The sequence below is a fragment of the Haliotis rufescens genome, unplaced genomic scaffold (assembly GCF_023055435.1).
Source record: "Haliotis rufescens isolate VD_foot unplaced genomic scaffold, xgHalRufe1.0.p SCAF_22, whole genome shotgun sequence".
Taxonomy (NCBI): domain Eukaryota; kingdom Metazoa; phylum Mollusca; class Gastropoda; order Lepetellida; family Haliotidae; genus Haliotis; species Haliotis rufescens.
In genome coordinates this window covers 2,864,465-2,880,953 of record NW_025963913.1, presented here as the reverse complement: position 1 = coordinate 2,880,953, position 16,489 = coordinate 2,864,465, and the positions used below count along the sequence as shown (strand labels likewise).

Below are 16,489 nucleotides of genomic sequence, written 5' to 3'. Positions count from 1 at the left end.
AGACTTACCACAAGCACTTAACTCACCACAAGCCCTCTAGACTTACCACAAGCACTTAACTCACCACAAGCCCTCTAGACTTACCACAAGCACTTAACTCACCACAAGCCCTCTAGACTTACCACAAGCACTTAACTCACCACAAGGCCTCTACACTTACCACAAGCACTTAACTCACCACAAGGCCTCTACACTTACCACAAGCACTTAACTCACCATAAGCCCTCTAGACTTACCACAAGCACTTAACTCACCACAAAGCCTCTAGACTTACCACAAGCACTTAACTCACCACAAAGCCTCTAGACTTGCCACAAGCACTTAACTCACCACAAGGCCTCTAGACTTACCACAAGCACATAAAATTAACTCACCACAAACCCCTACAACACATCCTTAGCACCCCAACTCACCAAGTCCCCCTTTAAAACTCACCAACCCAATTAACTCACCATAAAGTCCTTAAACTCACCACAAGACCCCTTAACTCATCACAAGACCCCCATAACAAACTACAAACTGACTGACCTGACCATCCGCCCTACAGAACTGACCTCAAGCATGGGACACAGTTCCTCGCCACAGAGGACTCACAGGAACTTTCCCTGACCTCAAGCATGGGACACAGTTCCTCACCACAGAGGACTCACAGGAACCTTCCCTGACCTCAAGCATGGGACACAGTTCCTCGCCACAGAGGACTCACAGGAACCTTCCCTGACCTCAAGCATGGGACACAGTTCCTCGCCACAGAGGACTCACAGGAACTTTCCCTGACCTCAAGCATGGGACACAGTTCCTCGCCACAGAGGACTCACAGAACCTTCCCTGACCTCAAGCATAGGACACAGTTCCTCGCCACAGAGGACTCACAGGAACCTTCCCTGACCTCAAGCATGGGACACAGTTCCTCGCCACAGAGGACTCACAGGAACCTTCCCTGACCTCAAGCATGGGACACAGTTCCTGGCCACAGAGGACTCACAGGAACCTTCCCTGACCTCAAGCATGGGACACAGTTCCTCGCCACAGAGGACTCACAGGAACCTTCCCTGACCTCAAGCATGGGACACAGTTCCTCGCCACAGAGGACTCACAGGAACCTTCCCTGACCTCAAGCATGGGGCACAGTTCCTCGCCACAGAGGACTCACAGGAACTTTCCCTGACCTCAAGCATGGGACACAGTTCCTCGCCACAGAGGACTCACAGGAACCTTCCCTGACCTCAAGCATGGGACACAGTTCCTCGCCACAGAGGACTCACAGGAACCTTCCCTGACCTCAAGCATGGGACACAGTTCCTCGCCACAGAGGACTCACAGGGTTCTAGCCATGTACTGACACGCGTGTTTTACACAACACATTTCCTCATCAGTCAAACACAACAGTTTTTGTAAATCATGAGCCATTTCACGAAGACTAGCTGGTGGAGCTTTGCTGTAATGACTGTTAAGGAATGAATAGCAAAATGTCTCTCGTTATGAGGCCTCATGGGAATTCAATCTTCAACAAAAGTTACCATGGGCTCACACCATTCATGAGCTGAACAACTTCGTCACACAGTTTCTTCCAATGCTGACGATGACTGTACCTGCTACAGGTTTTTGGCAGACTCATTTCTACAGCCAAGTGCCAGTGACAATGGAGAATGGGCCTCACCAGGCCTATTACAGTATTGACAATTTCAGAAATTCAATATGTTATATGCTTCTCTTGGAACACAGGGATTTCACTGCAAAATAGATCAATTACACAAACTTGAACATATAAGATTTCAAAAGATAAAATAAGAACGCTCGATCCTTTCTATAAATATATTTAGGAACTGGTGTTTCTGAATAATGCTCTTTCTGAAATTTTTTACTCGTTTCAAATTCTGAACAAATACATATACTCATTTACATATATATTAGTTTCTTTGAAAGAATTTTTGCAGAACTTCTGCAAACATCCAATTACAGAAAGAATGAATATTAATCATGTTCAAATAGATAGATCATTCAGTTTGAAGACACTAATTGTTTCATCATGTTTTTTTGGCTTTTCAACTAACTTACCTCTTGAACATTGCATAGGATATGGCATTGGGAATTTGACTCTATTTGTACTAATATATGAGACTTTGTTACGGACAACAAATTCTTTATTCTTGTAATAACAATTCTGGATTACGTGTCCCCTTATCGGATGTATACTGAGTTTTTTGGAGTTTAACGACCGCTTCAAATTACATCTAAAAAACTTTCGGATGTAAACATACTGAATTAATACATACACATGCTGATATCATTACACTAGGTAGGATTAATGTACAAAGATGACACCATAACGAGGAAGCCAAGATTATGGCACTTAAATAGCAACGGGCATGCATGTGTGTGTGTGTGTGTGTGGCTGCTTGTACTAGTCCGGACTGATGCTGATTTATAGTGCTAGCTCACTGAGATACCATGCCGAAGTTTAACATGAATACCCCACTCAGACACAGTATACTGACTCCGAGCCGACCAGTCCTTGTTTTAGCCCCTTAATGCCGAGCGCCAGACAGGGTAACAACAAGAACCATCTTTTAACGTCTTTTGGTATGACGCGGGCGGGCATCGAACCCCGGACCTTCCACTCTCCAGGCGGACGCTCTACCACTAGACCACGGAGGGCGCCAATGGACTGGAAGCCAATTAAGTACAATGAATGTGTAGTGATGGGGATGGGTGTCATAACAAGAACTGACTATGGTAATAATATAAAGTATGTCTCTATATAATCACTGGCTCTATATTATCGGTAAATCTCGTAATCCACGTCCCCTGATTACTGTGTATTTATGTAAATCTAAGCACGATATTTCATCGCATGATCGAATACAGGACTTGTTGCAGTATGTCACAGCTACTCGTAAGTATACAACTTTTTTATGATAGTTGATGGAATGTTTTTGAAGTGGAATTACCCCTACCTCCAATCAAAACTGGTTAGAAAATAATCCACTTGTTTGGATGACATCCTTGACCCAAAAGAGGTCATATGAATACTGATAATCCAAAACAGGAAGTGATGTAAACCACATAATCCACACCACAAAATAGTGATATCGCGATAATATAGAGTTGCCCAGGCTTGAGCTGCTTATGACAGGTACTTTGTTTACCAAACTCAGTGAAGAAAATCAGCATCAATTAATCCTAATTGATGTGTCATAAAAGTTGAACAAAAAAAAAGAAACATTTTGCATATAACATATTTAATGTGTTAGTAAGCATTTGCCATTACAATCCATTATAAATTAACTACCGCGATATTATAGCATACCATGCTAACATATGACAATCAAGATGCCCATTTGTAGTCAAAGATAGGTTTAAAGCACAGGAAAGTACATGCTGGGTAGGTAGATACCTTGGTCTCTTCATAAAGCTCGTCAAAGACTTCTTTCCATATTAGTATTGAAATACAGGGCTATGGCCTATTCACAATATTTAGCTAATGGCCTGTTCATGTTAATTCAGCAAAGCAGGTCCACTAGCTATTCAAATTACTTTCAAGACATAGACTAGAGCTTAAATGCAGGGCTGAAAGTTTCAGAAGTCATTTTCCTAAATACATTTAAGCCTCATAGATTCATAAGATATTAAAGGTTAAGTCAACATGTTTTCTAAAGTATTTGGAATTTTCATCAATGCCACTCAATATGAAGAGGCACATCTTCACAAATGTAAAATAAATGAATGCCTTAATCTTTAAGTGACATGGTTTTTGGTTTTTCATTGGGGTTTGCTATTTTTATGTCATAAGTCTTCTACTTAATTGTGATGACTAATACTAGCTATTAACCCTCTGGCTGCCACATATAACTAGCCAGTGTACTATTGCTGTGGAGAGTCTATTTGAGAGTGGTGTTGTGAAACTGCATGCGTTCGTCTAAAAATGACGTAACATGACAATGGTAAAACAAACAATTTTCAAATTTCACACTATGAAAGTTCAGTCATACCCCCAACTGACTGTGTAAACATTATAAAGCATTAACTTGATTTAGAGTAACTAATATATCAGCAAATGCATCGATATGTGAATCAGCACAAAACATACACGATTTTTTTCACCATCAGGATTGGGTCACTGGCGTGTCGGGGCGTTGAGCTAGCCTAGTGGTTAAGGCATTCACTTGTCATGCTGAAGACCCGGGCTCGATTCCCCACATGGGTACAATGTGTGAAGCTCATTTCTGGTGTTCCCCATAGTGTTACTGCTGGAATATTGCTAAAAGCGGCGTAAAACCATACTCACTCACTCATTGGTGTGTCTCGTCAGATATCAAATAATTTTTTTGTAAAAACCCAAACATCATATGAATGCTTTATTGTATCCTAATTACTATAATAAAGGTGAAGTATCTACCTGGAAATTACCCAGTGAAATTGGTGATTACGAATCTGTTCAGATTTGTATGACTGCATGTGATATTAATGTTATATGTATGTTCTGACATCACCAGATATTTGAAATTAGTTCTCTCTTGATGCAGTCATTTTAGAATAGCCGTTGGACCTAAGATACATACATAAGATAGCTACGCGATAAATCACAAAGAACAATGAAGAACAAAGCATGGTTTACTTCACGATAAAACATTGTTCTATCATGACATCATTTCTGGAGATTCGAACATGCACTTGCACCTTGATGACGTCGTGTGTTTGACAACGTTATTTTTGAGAGGGAAGAGTGTCTTGTGAGTTGTTCCCCATGGATGTAGCTGGGCAATGCAGATAAATGTGATGGCTGAACAATCACATCCAAAAGCGGGAGAGATATGACAATATATTGGGAGAAACAGTACAGGTAATCAACTTGAGGACTGTGAGGATATGTGGGAAATACCCACCTGTGCATAAAAGGGACTTGTCCAAAATTGCCAAGGTGGGATTCTGTGGAGGGAGTCATCATTATTTGAATAGGGGTTAATATTTTGAAAGCTTGTACATTTTATCAACATCTTTAAAGAGGCTTCACATAATGTCGACGTCTCATATAAAAAATAAATGCCTCATGGTCGTTGTTTATCGTTCAATAAAAAATAAAACGATAAACAACTACCACACTTCATTCATTTCTTAAAAAGTAAACAAATTCTTGAATGCCAGAAACAATTAATGTAAACAGTGCCCGATGAAACATTAACGCCAAGGGTGGAGCCAGAATTTATGAAGGGGAGTGGTCCAAAATATCAAAGTCCTCTCTCAGATCATTTTACTGCCTACAACATAGCACATTTGACCACACACACACCCCTCCCCCGAACACACCTACCACACCCCCACCATACTACATTTGACACCCCTACCCACCCCACCACCTCTCTTCTAGATCGGCTTATGTACATTGATTTTATTTTGGTCAGGAGAACAAAATGTCTAAATACTGGTATGTGCTTTTAGCCCAAATTGGTTATTAAGCTTAGTTCGTGAAATAAAGTTTTACAAGGGTGAAACATAATGGTTTGCGAAATTGTACAAGAGCCTACCATAATGGATTGTCAACTTTGGAAGAAACAACATTGACCGTTTTTTTAAATCCATTTTGTACAAACTTACGTACTTTTAATGACAGATTGAATTCAGAAAATATTCAGCTGTGAGGTGAGTTCTCTTCAAAGCAGTTTCAAGATGGTTTCTACGATGGCCATATTGATCCAAGGCGAAAATTCATTTGACAGTATTGATTGTAATGTAAATAGCAAGATTTCCTGGTGATAATGACACCTGCTGACACATTTCATGGAACTAATAATGATAATTATGATTGATTATTCATCTTATTAGTGTCATTATCAATAATAATCATCAAAATGGTATGATTGAACCACTCATGATATGGATGACGATGACAAGACATGAACATTTTATGGTAATTTTGTGAACACGATGATAGTGATGAATGATAATTTTGTGAACATGATGATAATGATGATTATTTTGTGAACATGATGATAATGTTGTGAACATGACAACAGGAATTATTATGTGAACATGATAATGATAATTTTGTGAACAACTCTGCTGCAATAACAAAAAAGATGTCACGATGACATGCAATATTCTTGGTGATGACAACGACTTCAAACACCAATGACAGCCTCTCACTCAATAACTCTCCAAGTTCTTCAATAACGTTCTAAATAACCATTAAGGCCAATATCCGCCCCCCTGAAGACGCCGACTTGACAATATGTTGTTTATACCATCATAACCAGTTCCTGAGTTGATGCAACAAAACAATTTAGGTCCGATTTCAAGGCTCATCAAGCAAACACGACCGAGCAGCAAACAAAAGCAGATGGTTGAACACAGGGAATGATGGATGAATTCAAAATAAGAGGGGTTCTGTACACCCTAAATAATGCTGAATCCATTTGGTGCCAAGAAACTAGTCCAAAATGCGGTATTTCACCATTAGATTACACAGAAAACATTACATGACCATACTGTGCAATTATACAGACTTATGGCTCTAACACTGACATTTTGAGCAAGGCATGTTGGGAAATGTTGCAAAACCTTCCTCCATTCTACAGATAATATAAGAAGCATAAAAAAAAATTAAAAATATTTTCTAAATGAGCATTTATCAAATTTTTAACACAAACATCATGTTTCGTAAGATTGGTATTTAATATTAATAAAAAGTTAATGATGAATATATTCTAATTGGATATTTAATGTGAATCTGTTTTTGGAAATTTAGCCTTCATGATATGTGATTACACAAGTCATTCAGTTTCATAAAACATCATACAAAACTTGTTTAGCCACAGAAATATTTACCCGACATAATCGTTCAAGGAAAATCAATTTTCAGACGTCTGAGACGAATTATTGCTGGAATGAATGTTTGGAATGTGTTTTTTAACCTTCAGAAAAGATGCCATTACTGTCAAAATAGCAATGCCCATGAATCATCCTGGAACTGTCCCAGTGCATTATGGGTACAACAACTGTCTGGCTAAATCAGCCAATATCAAGCACTGGTAATTTTATTTTCAGAGATTTTCATATTCTTATATTTATTTTAAGCTAACTCTATTTTCACCTGTTATTAGACACAGAATGATTCATTATTTAGTCGGCAACGTCCTACCCTGGAGGAGTGAAGTGAAGTGAATTGGGGTTTAACATCGCGTCCAAGATTATTGCACTTATATAGCGACGTGCATGTACGTGTGTGTGTGTGGCTGCTTGTACCAGTCCGGACTGATGCTGATTTATAGTGCTAGCTCACCGAGATACCATGCCGAAGTTTAACATGAATACCCCAATCAGACACAGTATACTGACTCCAAGCCGACCAGTCCTTGTTTTAGCCCTTTAATGCCGAGCGCCAGACAGGGTAACAACCAGTACCATCTTTTAACGTCTTTTGGTATGACAGGGCCGGGGATCGAATCCCGGACCTTCCGCTCTCCAGGCGGACGCTCTACCACTAGACCACGGAGGCGGTCCCCTACCCAGGAGGAGACACTGCTGTATTACCAAAGTGATGGCTATAGGTGGCCAGCTGTCTAGGGTGACACAATTCTTTGTACAGAGTTCGTTCCATTAGGCCTGCCAGAAACCTGTGATCATGGCTTCGAATTCCAGATTGGCCCTGATTATCTTTCAAGGTTTGTCACCACCATACCTGTGCTCATGGGTTTCACAAAGTGGTAAATGTCTAAGACCAACATCACTTTGGGAATTCCTTCCACATTAATCTGACACATGTACAGTACCTGTGCTCATGGGTTTCACCAAAGTGGTAAATGTCTAAGACCAACATCACTTCAGGAATTCCTTCCACATTAATCTGACACAGTAGGGTTGATCATAACTGAAATACTGTCAAAAGCAGCCAAAACAAAACAAAAGGACAGTGGGGATATTATTATTACAGTAACTGTTCAGTCAGTATTACCAATTTTCTTTGTTTTTTGTTGTTGTGTTGTTCAAATATGAACAAGACAAAGGGGTGTAGGAACGTTCAAATGGGTATTTAGTCCATGGAGGGTGGTCATTAAGAAATATAGACAATACAAAGGGGTGTAGGAATGTTCAAATGGGTATTTAGTCAATGGAGTGTGATCATCAGGAAATATAGACAATACAAAGGGGTGTAGGAATGTTCAAATGGGTATTTAGTCAATGGAGTGTGATCATCAGGTAATATAGACAATACAAAGGGGTGTAGGAATGTTCAAATGGGTATTTAGTCAATGGAGGGTGATCATCAGGTAATATAGACAATACAAAGGGGTGTAGGAATGTTCAAATGGGTATTTAGTCCATGGAGGGTGGTCATTAAGAAATATAGACAATACAAAGGGGTGTAGGAATGTTCAAATGGGTATTTAGTCAATGGAGTGTGGACATCAGGTAATATAGACAATACAAACGGGTGTAGGAATGTTCAAATGGACATTCAGTCTATGGAGTGTGGAAATCAGTTAATAAAGACAACACAAAGGGGTGTAGGAATGTTCAAATGGACATTCAGTCTATGGAGTGTGGAAATCAGGTAATATAGACAATACAAAGGGGTGTAGGAATGTTCAAATGGACATTCAGTCTATGGAGCGTGATCATCAGGAAATATAGACAATACAAAGGGGTGTAGGAATGTTCAAATGGGTATTTAGTCAATGGAGTGTGGACATCGGGAAATATAGACAATACAAAGGGGTGTAGGAATGTTCAAATGGGTATTTATATATAATTAGTCAATGGAGTGTGGACATCGGGAAATATAGACAATACAAAGGGGTGTAGGAATGTTCAAATGGACATTCAGTCTATGGAGTGTGGAAATCAGTTAATAAAGACAACACAAAGGGGTGTAGGAATGTTCAAATGGACATTCAGTCTATGGAGTGTGGAAATCAGGTAATATAGACAATACAAAGGGGTAAAGGAATGTTCAAAAGAGCATTTAGTCCATGAAGAGGGGCCATGTACGGCAAGGCAATATAGACACATGATTACATGGACCTTTGGTCAGTGTGTAATAACCATTAAGAGGGCCACACAAGCAACCTCCAGCCATTCAGCAAGTTCAACAGAGCATAATTGCACTGTTCAACTCTCCTAATTAATCCCATTCAAACCATAAAGTGCTTGTCTCCTTGACCAAATGACTGGCGGGAGTCTGCAATGACAGCCTCTATGTTTGCCTTCTCTTTATTACAGTAATGATGTTAAACATGGCAAACTATCACTGCCCACAGCGGTCCATTCTCATCATAGGACGATGAGCTGTTGTCCCAAAAGGGATCAATTGATGTCTTGTCTACCCCTGGCACAGTTCTGACCGACCATTTTGCACAAGGAATTCCCCAGACTCGGAGCCAATGTCAGGAGTGGACATACTTCCTGTACGTTGCTAGGCAACAAATGAAGTAAACGAACAATCATTCTGATGACTTCTTTGAATAATTAGCTTTAAAAGCATCATCTGCCTCTAATTGATTTGACTGGACGTGACTGTCCATCCACTTATGACCAGATGGTTGACTATTTGCCAACAACTGGACACCAAGATGCAAATTTGGCCTCTCAAGAGTATCAGTGACCAGAGTGGTGTGTGATAAAACTGCTGCCAAGTTCATGGATCAGATAATATTGTCTTAGGAGATTAATTTTTGAAGTACTTTACTATGCTGTGACATTGAAATCATTGAAGGTTTAAGAAATGCTTCTGTGCTGGGTTTAACATGGAACCATGACTGATGTGAACAAAGAAATGATTTGTAGTATTGCATTTTGACCGAATACTGGTATAATATTGTAATTTGGATACTACTGTAAAAATGTTGCATATGGTTGCAAGACATTATGGTAGGCATAATTACCAAAGATACTTACAGACATAATTTTTCACACAATCTCTTTGGATACTGAATGATTGAGTATATTGATTATGATGTTGCATAAAGTACAAAAGACTGTTGCATTTAATACTAGGATTAATGACCTGTGAAGATCCGGGTTAGAATAGGTCTTCAGCATCCTATGCTTGCCTAAAGGCGACTTTGCTTGTCGTAAGAGGCGACTAACGGGATCGGGTGGTCAGACTCGCCGACTTTTTTATGCATGTCATTGATCCCAGTTGCATGGACCGATGCTCATGATATCAATCACTGTATTTTCTGGTCCAGACTCGATTATTTACAGACCGCCGTCATAAAGCTTGAATATTGCTGAGTGCGGCCTTAAACAACAAACCAACCAACCCACAACTAGGATTAATATTCCACAAACAGTGCACACAATATTTGATAAGTTTGCATACAATACTGGTAAACAATGTTGTACAGAATACTGGCTAATAATGTTGCACACAATATCTGCACATGATATTCCACATAATACTGGTATGTCATTATTGCACAAAAATACTGGCACATGATGTTGTACAAAATACTTGCGTTTGATACTGTATACAATACTGGTAAATAGAGTATCTCACCCTCGTGTCTTTTGATATCAAATATATCAACACGAGTTGATAAAAGTGGGAAAACTCCGAGGCTTGCCGAGGATTTTTTTCCACTTTTATCAACGAGTGTTGATATATCTGATATCAAAAGACACGAGGGTGAAATTTTATTTATCATCCAACATCATTCTTCCAACTTTTTAAGTTTGTAGAAAGTAATAAGCAGTGTCTTAAGTGTAAAAAGTACTGCTAACAGCTTCAGTAGCAGAGCCATTAGTGATGTCATTTGATTGTGATGTCATGGTAACCAATGACGTCACAATGGTCTGCAAAGCATTGTGATGCAATTTCATTGCAGTGATATCTACAGTACAGATATTGCTTGACACTGTAGATATCGCTTGATCGCTTGCACACAATACTTGCACATGATGTATTACACAAAACATTGGCAGGTACAGTAGCTCATGAGGCTGCACACAATACTTGCACGTGATGTATTACACAAAACTTTGGCAGGTACAGTAGCTCATGAGGCTGTACACAATACTTGCACATGATGTATTACACAAAACTTTGGCAGGTACAGTAGCTCATGAGGCTGCACACAATACTTGCACATGATGTATTACACAAAACTTTGGCAGGTACAGTAGCTCATGAGGCTGTACACAATACTTGCACGTGATGTATTACACAAAACTTTGGCAGGTACAGTAGCTCATGAGGCTGTACACAATACTTGCACATGATGTATTACACAAAACTTTGGCAGGTACAGTAGCTCATGAGGCTGCACACAATACTTGCACATGATGTATTACACAAAACTTTGGCAGGTACAGTAGCTCATGAGGCTGCACACAATACTTGCACGTGATGTATTACACAAAACTTTGGCAGGTACAGTAGCTCATGAGGCTGTACACAATACTTGCACGTGATGTATTACACAAAAATTTGGCAGGTACAGTAGCTCATGAGGCTGTACACAATACTTGCACATGATGTATTACACAAAACTTTGGCAGGTACAGTAGCTCATGAGGCTGCACACAATACTTGCACATGATGTATTACACAAAACTTTGGCAGGTACAGTAGCTCATGAGGCTGCACACAATACTTGCACATGATGTATTACACAAAACTTTGGCAGGTACAGCAGCTCATGAGGCTGTACACAATACTTGCACATGATGTATTACACAAAACTTTGGCAGGTACAGTAGCTCATGAGGCTGCACACAATACTTGCACATGATGTATTACACAAAACTTTGGCAGGTACAGTAGCTCATGAGGCTGCACACAATACTTGCACATGATGTATTACACAAAACTTTGGCAGGTACAGTAGCTCATGAGGCTGTACACAATACTTGCACATGATGTATTACACAAAACTTTGGCAGGTACAGTAGCTCATGAGGCTGCACACAATACTTGCACGTGATGTATTACACAAAACTTTGGCAGGTACAGTAGCTCATGAGGCTGCACACAATACTTGCTTGTAATGTTGTACACAATAAAAACAACAAATGTTGCATATACTTCTACTGTGTGTTCTAAACACCAAAATAACTTAATCTCAGAGCAGGGAGAGTCAGTTCTTCATGTGCAACTTCATCCCACATAAACTCGTTTTATGTGACCCCTAAACACCATCACTGACATGTGCTTCCCCCTAAATGAAATATTTACCTAGACGCAAGACGTACAGCATTAGCTTTTACCAGCTTAAGGAAAAATCAAAGGACATTTTCAGAGGCTTTCTAGTAAAAAAAACAAATCCTCCAGCAACGAAGAAGGAATTTACAGTTTACAGTATTTGAAAATCATTTAACTAAATCGATCCCCCATTTAATATCTGTCAGGGCTCCTTAAACGATGAATAATGATCAACATAGTTGAATCGGAACTGGCATACCAATTCCAAATCAATTATTCAGTATCCAAACAAATCAAAGCAGTGACATTTCAACAGTGTATGGTCTCATTTATTCCCAATTTGCAATAGAAAAAAGGGTTCTTTGGTGTTTGTGTGTATTTCAACTCATTCATCTTGCATCTATTGAGTTGTCCCCCTGATCTGGAGGGCTGTGGTATTGCCACGACCAGACAGCACTTTGACAGTAAAGCATCGGAGTTGACCTGCAAGATCCTAGTTTCGACATCTGGAGGGCTCTTGCTTGTCTACGAGTCACCATTAGCGACAATGACACCACACTTACACATGCAAATATCTCTAAAAGCTTTTGTTTTGCATTACATGAATGACAATGGAGACTTAAAAGCTGGAGAGTAGAAATCCAAAAAAGTCCTTAAATCCTTATGTTGGAATTAGTGCTGGTTTACGGATGCAGTAGATGTCTGTGTGAAAGGTGCCGATTGGATGGAGTGTCTGCAGCTGTTTTAACAGTGTTGTACCACCATTGTGACATGATGGAGTGCTGCATGACCTTCCTGGCCCAAGGTCATTGTTCTCATGGCTACCCATCTAGATGAGTATCTGACACCGGGAACATTCCCACCTGGTACCCACTAATACAACTGGAATGTCATCCCAACAACTGTAGAAACTATCTGGTACCCATTTATTGAGTGGACTGACACCTATTTATTGAGTGGACTGACACCAGGAACATTCCCACCTGGTACCCACTTAGGCAACTGGAATGTCATCCCAACAACTGTAGAAACTATCTGGTACCCATTTATTGAGTGGACTGACACCAGGAACATTCCCACCTGGTACCCACTTAGGCAACTGGAATGTCATCCCAACAACTGTAGAAACTATCTGGTACCCATTTATTGAGTGGACTGACACCCATTTATTGAGTGGACTGACACCAGGAACATTCCCACCTGGTACCCACTTAGGCAACTGGAATGTCATCCCAACAACTGTAGAAACTATCTGGTACCCATCTACTGAGTGTACTGACTCTAGGAACCTACACCTAACAACTGTTTAAACTATCTGGTACCCATCTACTGAGTGGGACTTACACCAATAACAATCCCATCTGGTACCCATCTATACAACTTGTAGTTAAAACCAGTTTTAGCACCATGCAGCCTTTACAACTTGGTAAATTTAAAAATGGATACAGGAATGTTGGACACATTACTAACATATGATCCTAATTACCTACATCAATAGACACGTGTACAGCTCTGTGGGAAAACAGGAATATTGAAGCCATTTTGACATATGATCCAAACCTACATCAACAGACACAGCTCTCTGGGAAAACCGTAATATTGAAGCCATTTTGACATATGATCCAAACCTACATCAACAGACACAGCTCTCTGGGGAAAACCGTAATATTGAAGCCATTTTGACATATGATCCAAACCTACATCAACAGACACAGTTCTGCAGGAAAACAGGAATATTGAAGTATCATGGTCCTATAATCCTGGCATGATTACTGAAACTGTATGATTATATCTAACCCATAGAGTAACTGCAATGGCCCAAAGTACCCTGAACTGCTTTTGCACATCAACAATGTTAAATGTTAGAATAAATAGTTTCACATCAACATAATGATACACATCAAACACAACCAAAAACAAACACAGACAACACTCTTCAATCTAAAAGCATCCCAGCCATATATAGAATATACCCATGTCATGCGACCAGGTTTAACACCGCCATCGGAAACTGGCACCTCAAGGCTTCTCAGAAGCTGGACAATAAGCTTGAAGAAAGAACCTTTAGTAGATTAAGTTCAGCTTCATGTGTTGGTGTGGCACTATCACTCGTCAATGTTAATCTTAAGCAGACCTCTGGTCCATGTCTTCAACCAGTGCACAAATGCCAGCTATTTAAGTGACATTTCTGCGGCTCATATTACATCACATCTGTAGGAGACCACCTCCGTGGTCTAGTGGTAGAGCGTCCGCCCGGAGAGCGGAAGGTCCGGGGTTCGATCCCCGGCCGCATCATACCAAAAGACGTTAAAAGATGGTACTTGTTGTTACCCTGTCTGGCGCTCGGCATTAAGGGGCTAAAACAAGGACTGGTCGGCTCGGAGTCAGTATACTGTGTCTGAGTGGGGTATTCATGTTAAACTGCGGCATGGTATATCTCAGTGAGCTAGCACTATAAATCGGCATCAGTCTGGACTAGTACAAGCAGCCACACACACACACATACACGTGCATGCACGTCGCTATATAAGCGCAATAATCTTGGACGCAACGTTAAAACCCAATTTCACCTCACCTCACCTCACATCTGTAGGGATTCTGGGTAAGGACATAGGTCTCCAGCAGCTTGGTGGCGGAGGTGACTAAATGTATCTAGAGGCAGGCTCCTTGGCTTGATGCATGTCATCGTATTGCATTGATCGATGCTCATTCTGTCAATCACAGGATTGTCTTGTCCAGACTCAATTATTTAATTATTACCAGTAAGCTGGTATATTGGCCTGTGTTGTTAACCAACAAATACAACATATCCAATCGCATTATGCAGCATCCCAGCTTAATATCTGACAAAGGATGTGGATTGTATAGTCATCGTCAAGGAAATGCAAATAACATACATGTTGATTAATATATGAAGAATTTACTCATATTCAAGAGATATTAGATTGATTCGATGCACAAACAAACATACTGTTATGTTATGTGAATGCATCACATGTGGCGTCATAGATCTATGACACAAGATGCACCATTTGTCTCGTGCAGGATTAGCGTGTAAAGTTTGGAAGTCACATGCAGCATATCGTGATAAGAATAAAAACACTAGCTGTTATAAAACTTGACTGATTGTTAGTTTTGTCATTAAGTGCATACATTGAAAACATCTCTTCTTAACACACATACTTCTCTATATGTTTCTATGGTTTGTGTTTTGGTGGTGAGTATATATATCAGAAGAATACACAACCTAAGGGACAGTGCTATCACCATGTTTCGGTAAAGTGATTTTTCCACTACAAATGTTGTAACTCCCATTTCTGTCACAGAGTTACCATAACCATAACACTGAGGAAAGCACTATGACTATTGTAACCTCAATACTTTAACATAGACTAGTTGTCTCAGTGAGTGAGTAAGTGAGTGGAGTTCAACACCGCTTTTTACAGTATTCCAGTTATATCACAGCGTGTCAGTTTAATGTGGGAGGAAAGACCAAAGTTAGGCAGGTCTTAGACATTTACCACTTCAGTAAAAATCCACAAGCACGGGTATGGTGCTGACAAACCTAGAAATACAATCGAGGTGAACCCACATGGCTCAGCGTGCCCAAATGGCTCAACCATACAGCAAATCGCAAGGCCTTAGATGACTGGGCCGACCATGCCCCCAGTTGTCTCAGAGTCAGGATACTGTGTCTGAGTGGGGTGTCCATGTTAATCTCCTGCATGTCATCAGGATACTGTGTCTGAGTGGGGTGTCCATGTTAATCTCCTGCATGTCATCAGGATACTGTGTCTGAGTGGGGTGTCCATGTTAATCTCCTGCATGTCATCTCAGTCAGTCAGCACTTTAAACCAGAATCAGTCCGGACTAGTATAAGCAGCAGCACACACAGACACAGACACACACACAGACAAACACAGACACAGACACACACACAGACAAACACAGACACACAGACACAGACACACACATACACACAAATCAGTCCGGACTAGTATAAGCAGCCACACACATAGACACACAGACACACACACACAGACACAGACACACACACAAATCAGTCCGGACTGGTATAAGCAGACACACACAGAGACACACAGACACAGACACAGACACACACACACACACACACCCACACGCACACGCACACGCACACACACGCACACACACACCGCAATTTAAGTGCAATAATCTTGAATGCGACATTTGACCATTTCACTTCCCCTAAACCATACTCTCTCCTGACAAGTAATGTCCTTTTACCCCAAGATCTGTATGACTCATACTGTTCTTAGGCCATTCCACAACTTCAATACTAAGACAAAAACATCCACTTGTCTTATC

General features: G+C 40.4%; 1 protein-coding gene across 1 annotated transcript in view; it reads right to left on the bottom strand.

Moving 5' to 3' along the window:
• Window positions 1-16,489, bottom strand: part of LOC124136412 (voltage-dependent calcium channel subunit alpha-2/delta-3-like) — a 320,630-nt gene that overhangs the window by 177,019 nt on the left and 127,122 nt on the right. The gene's annotated exons all lie outside the window — the stretch shown is intronic.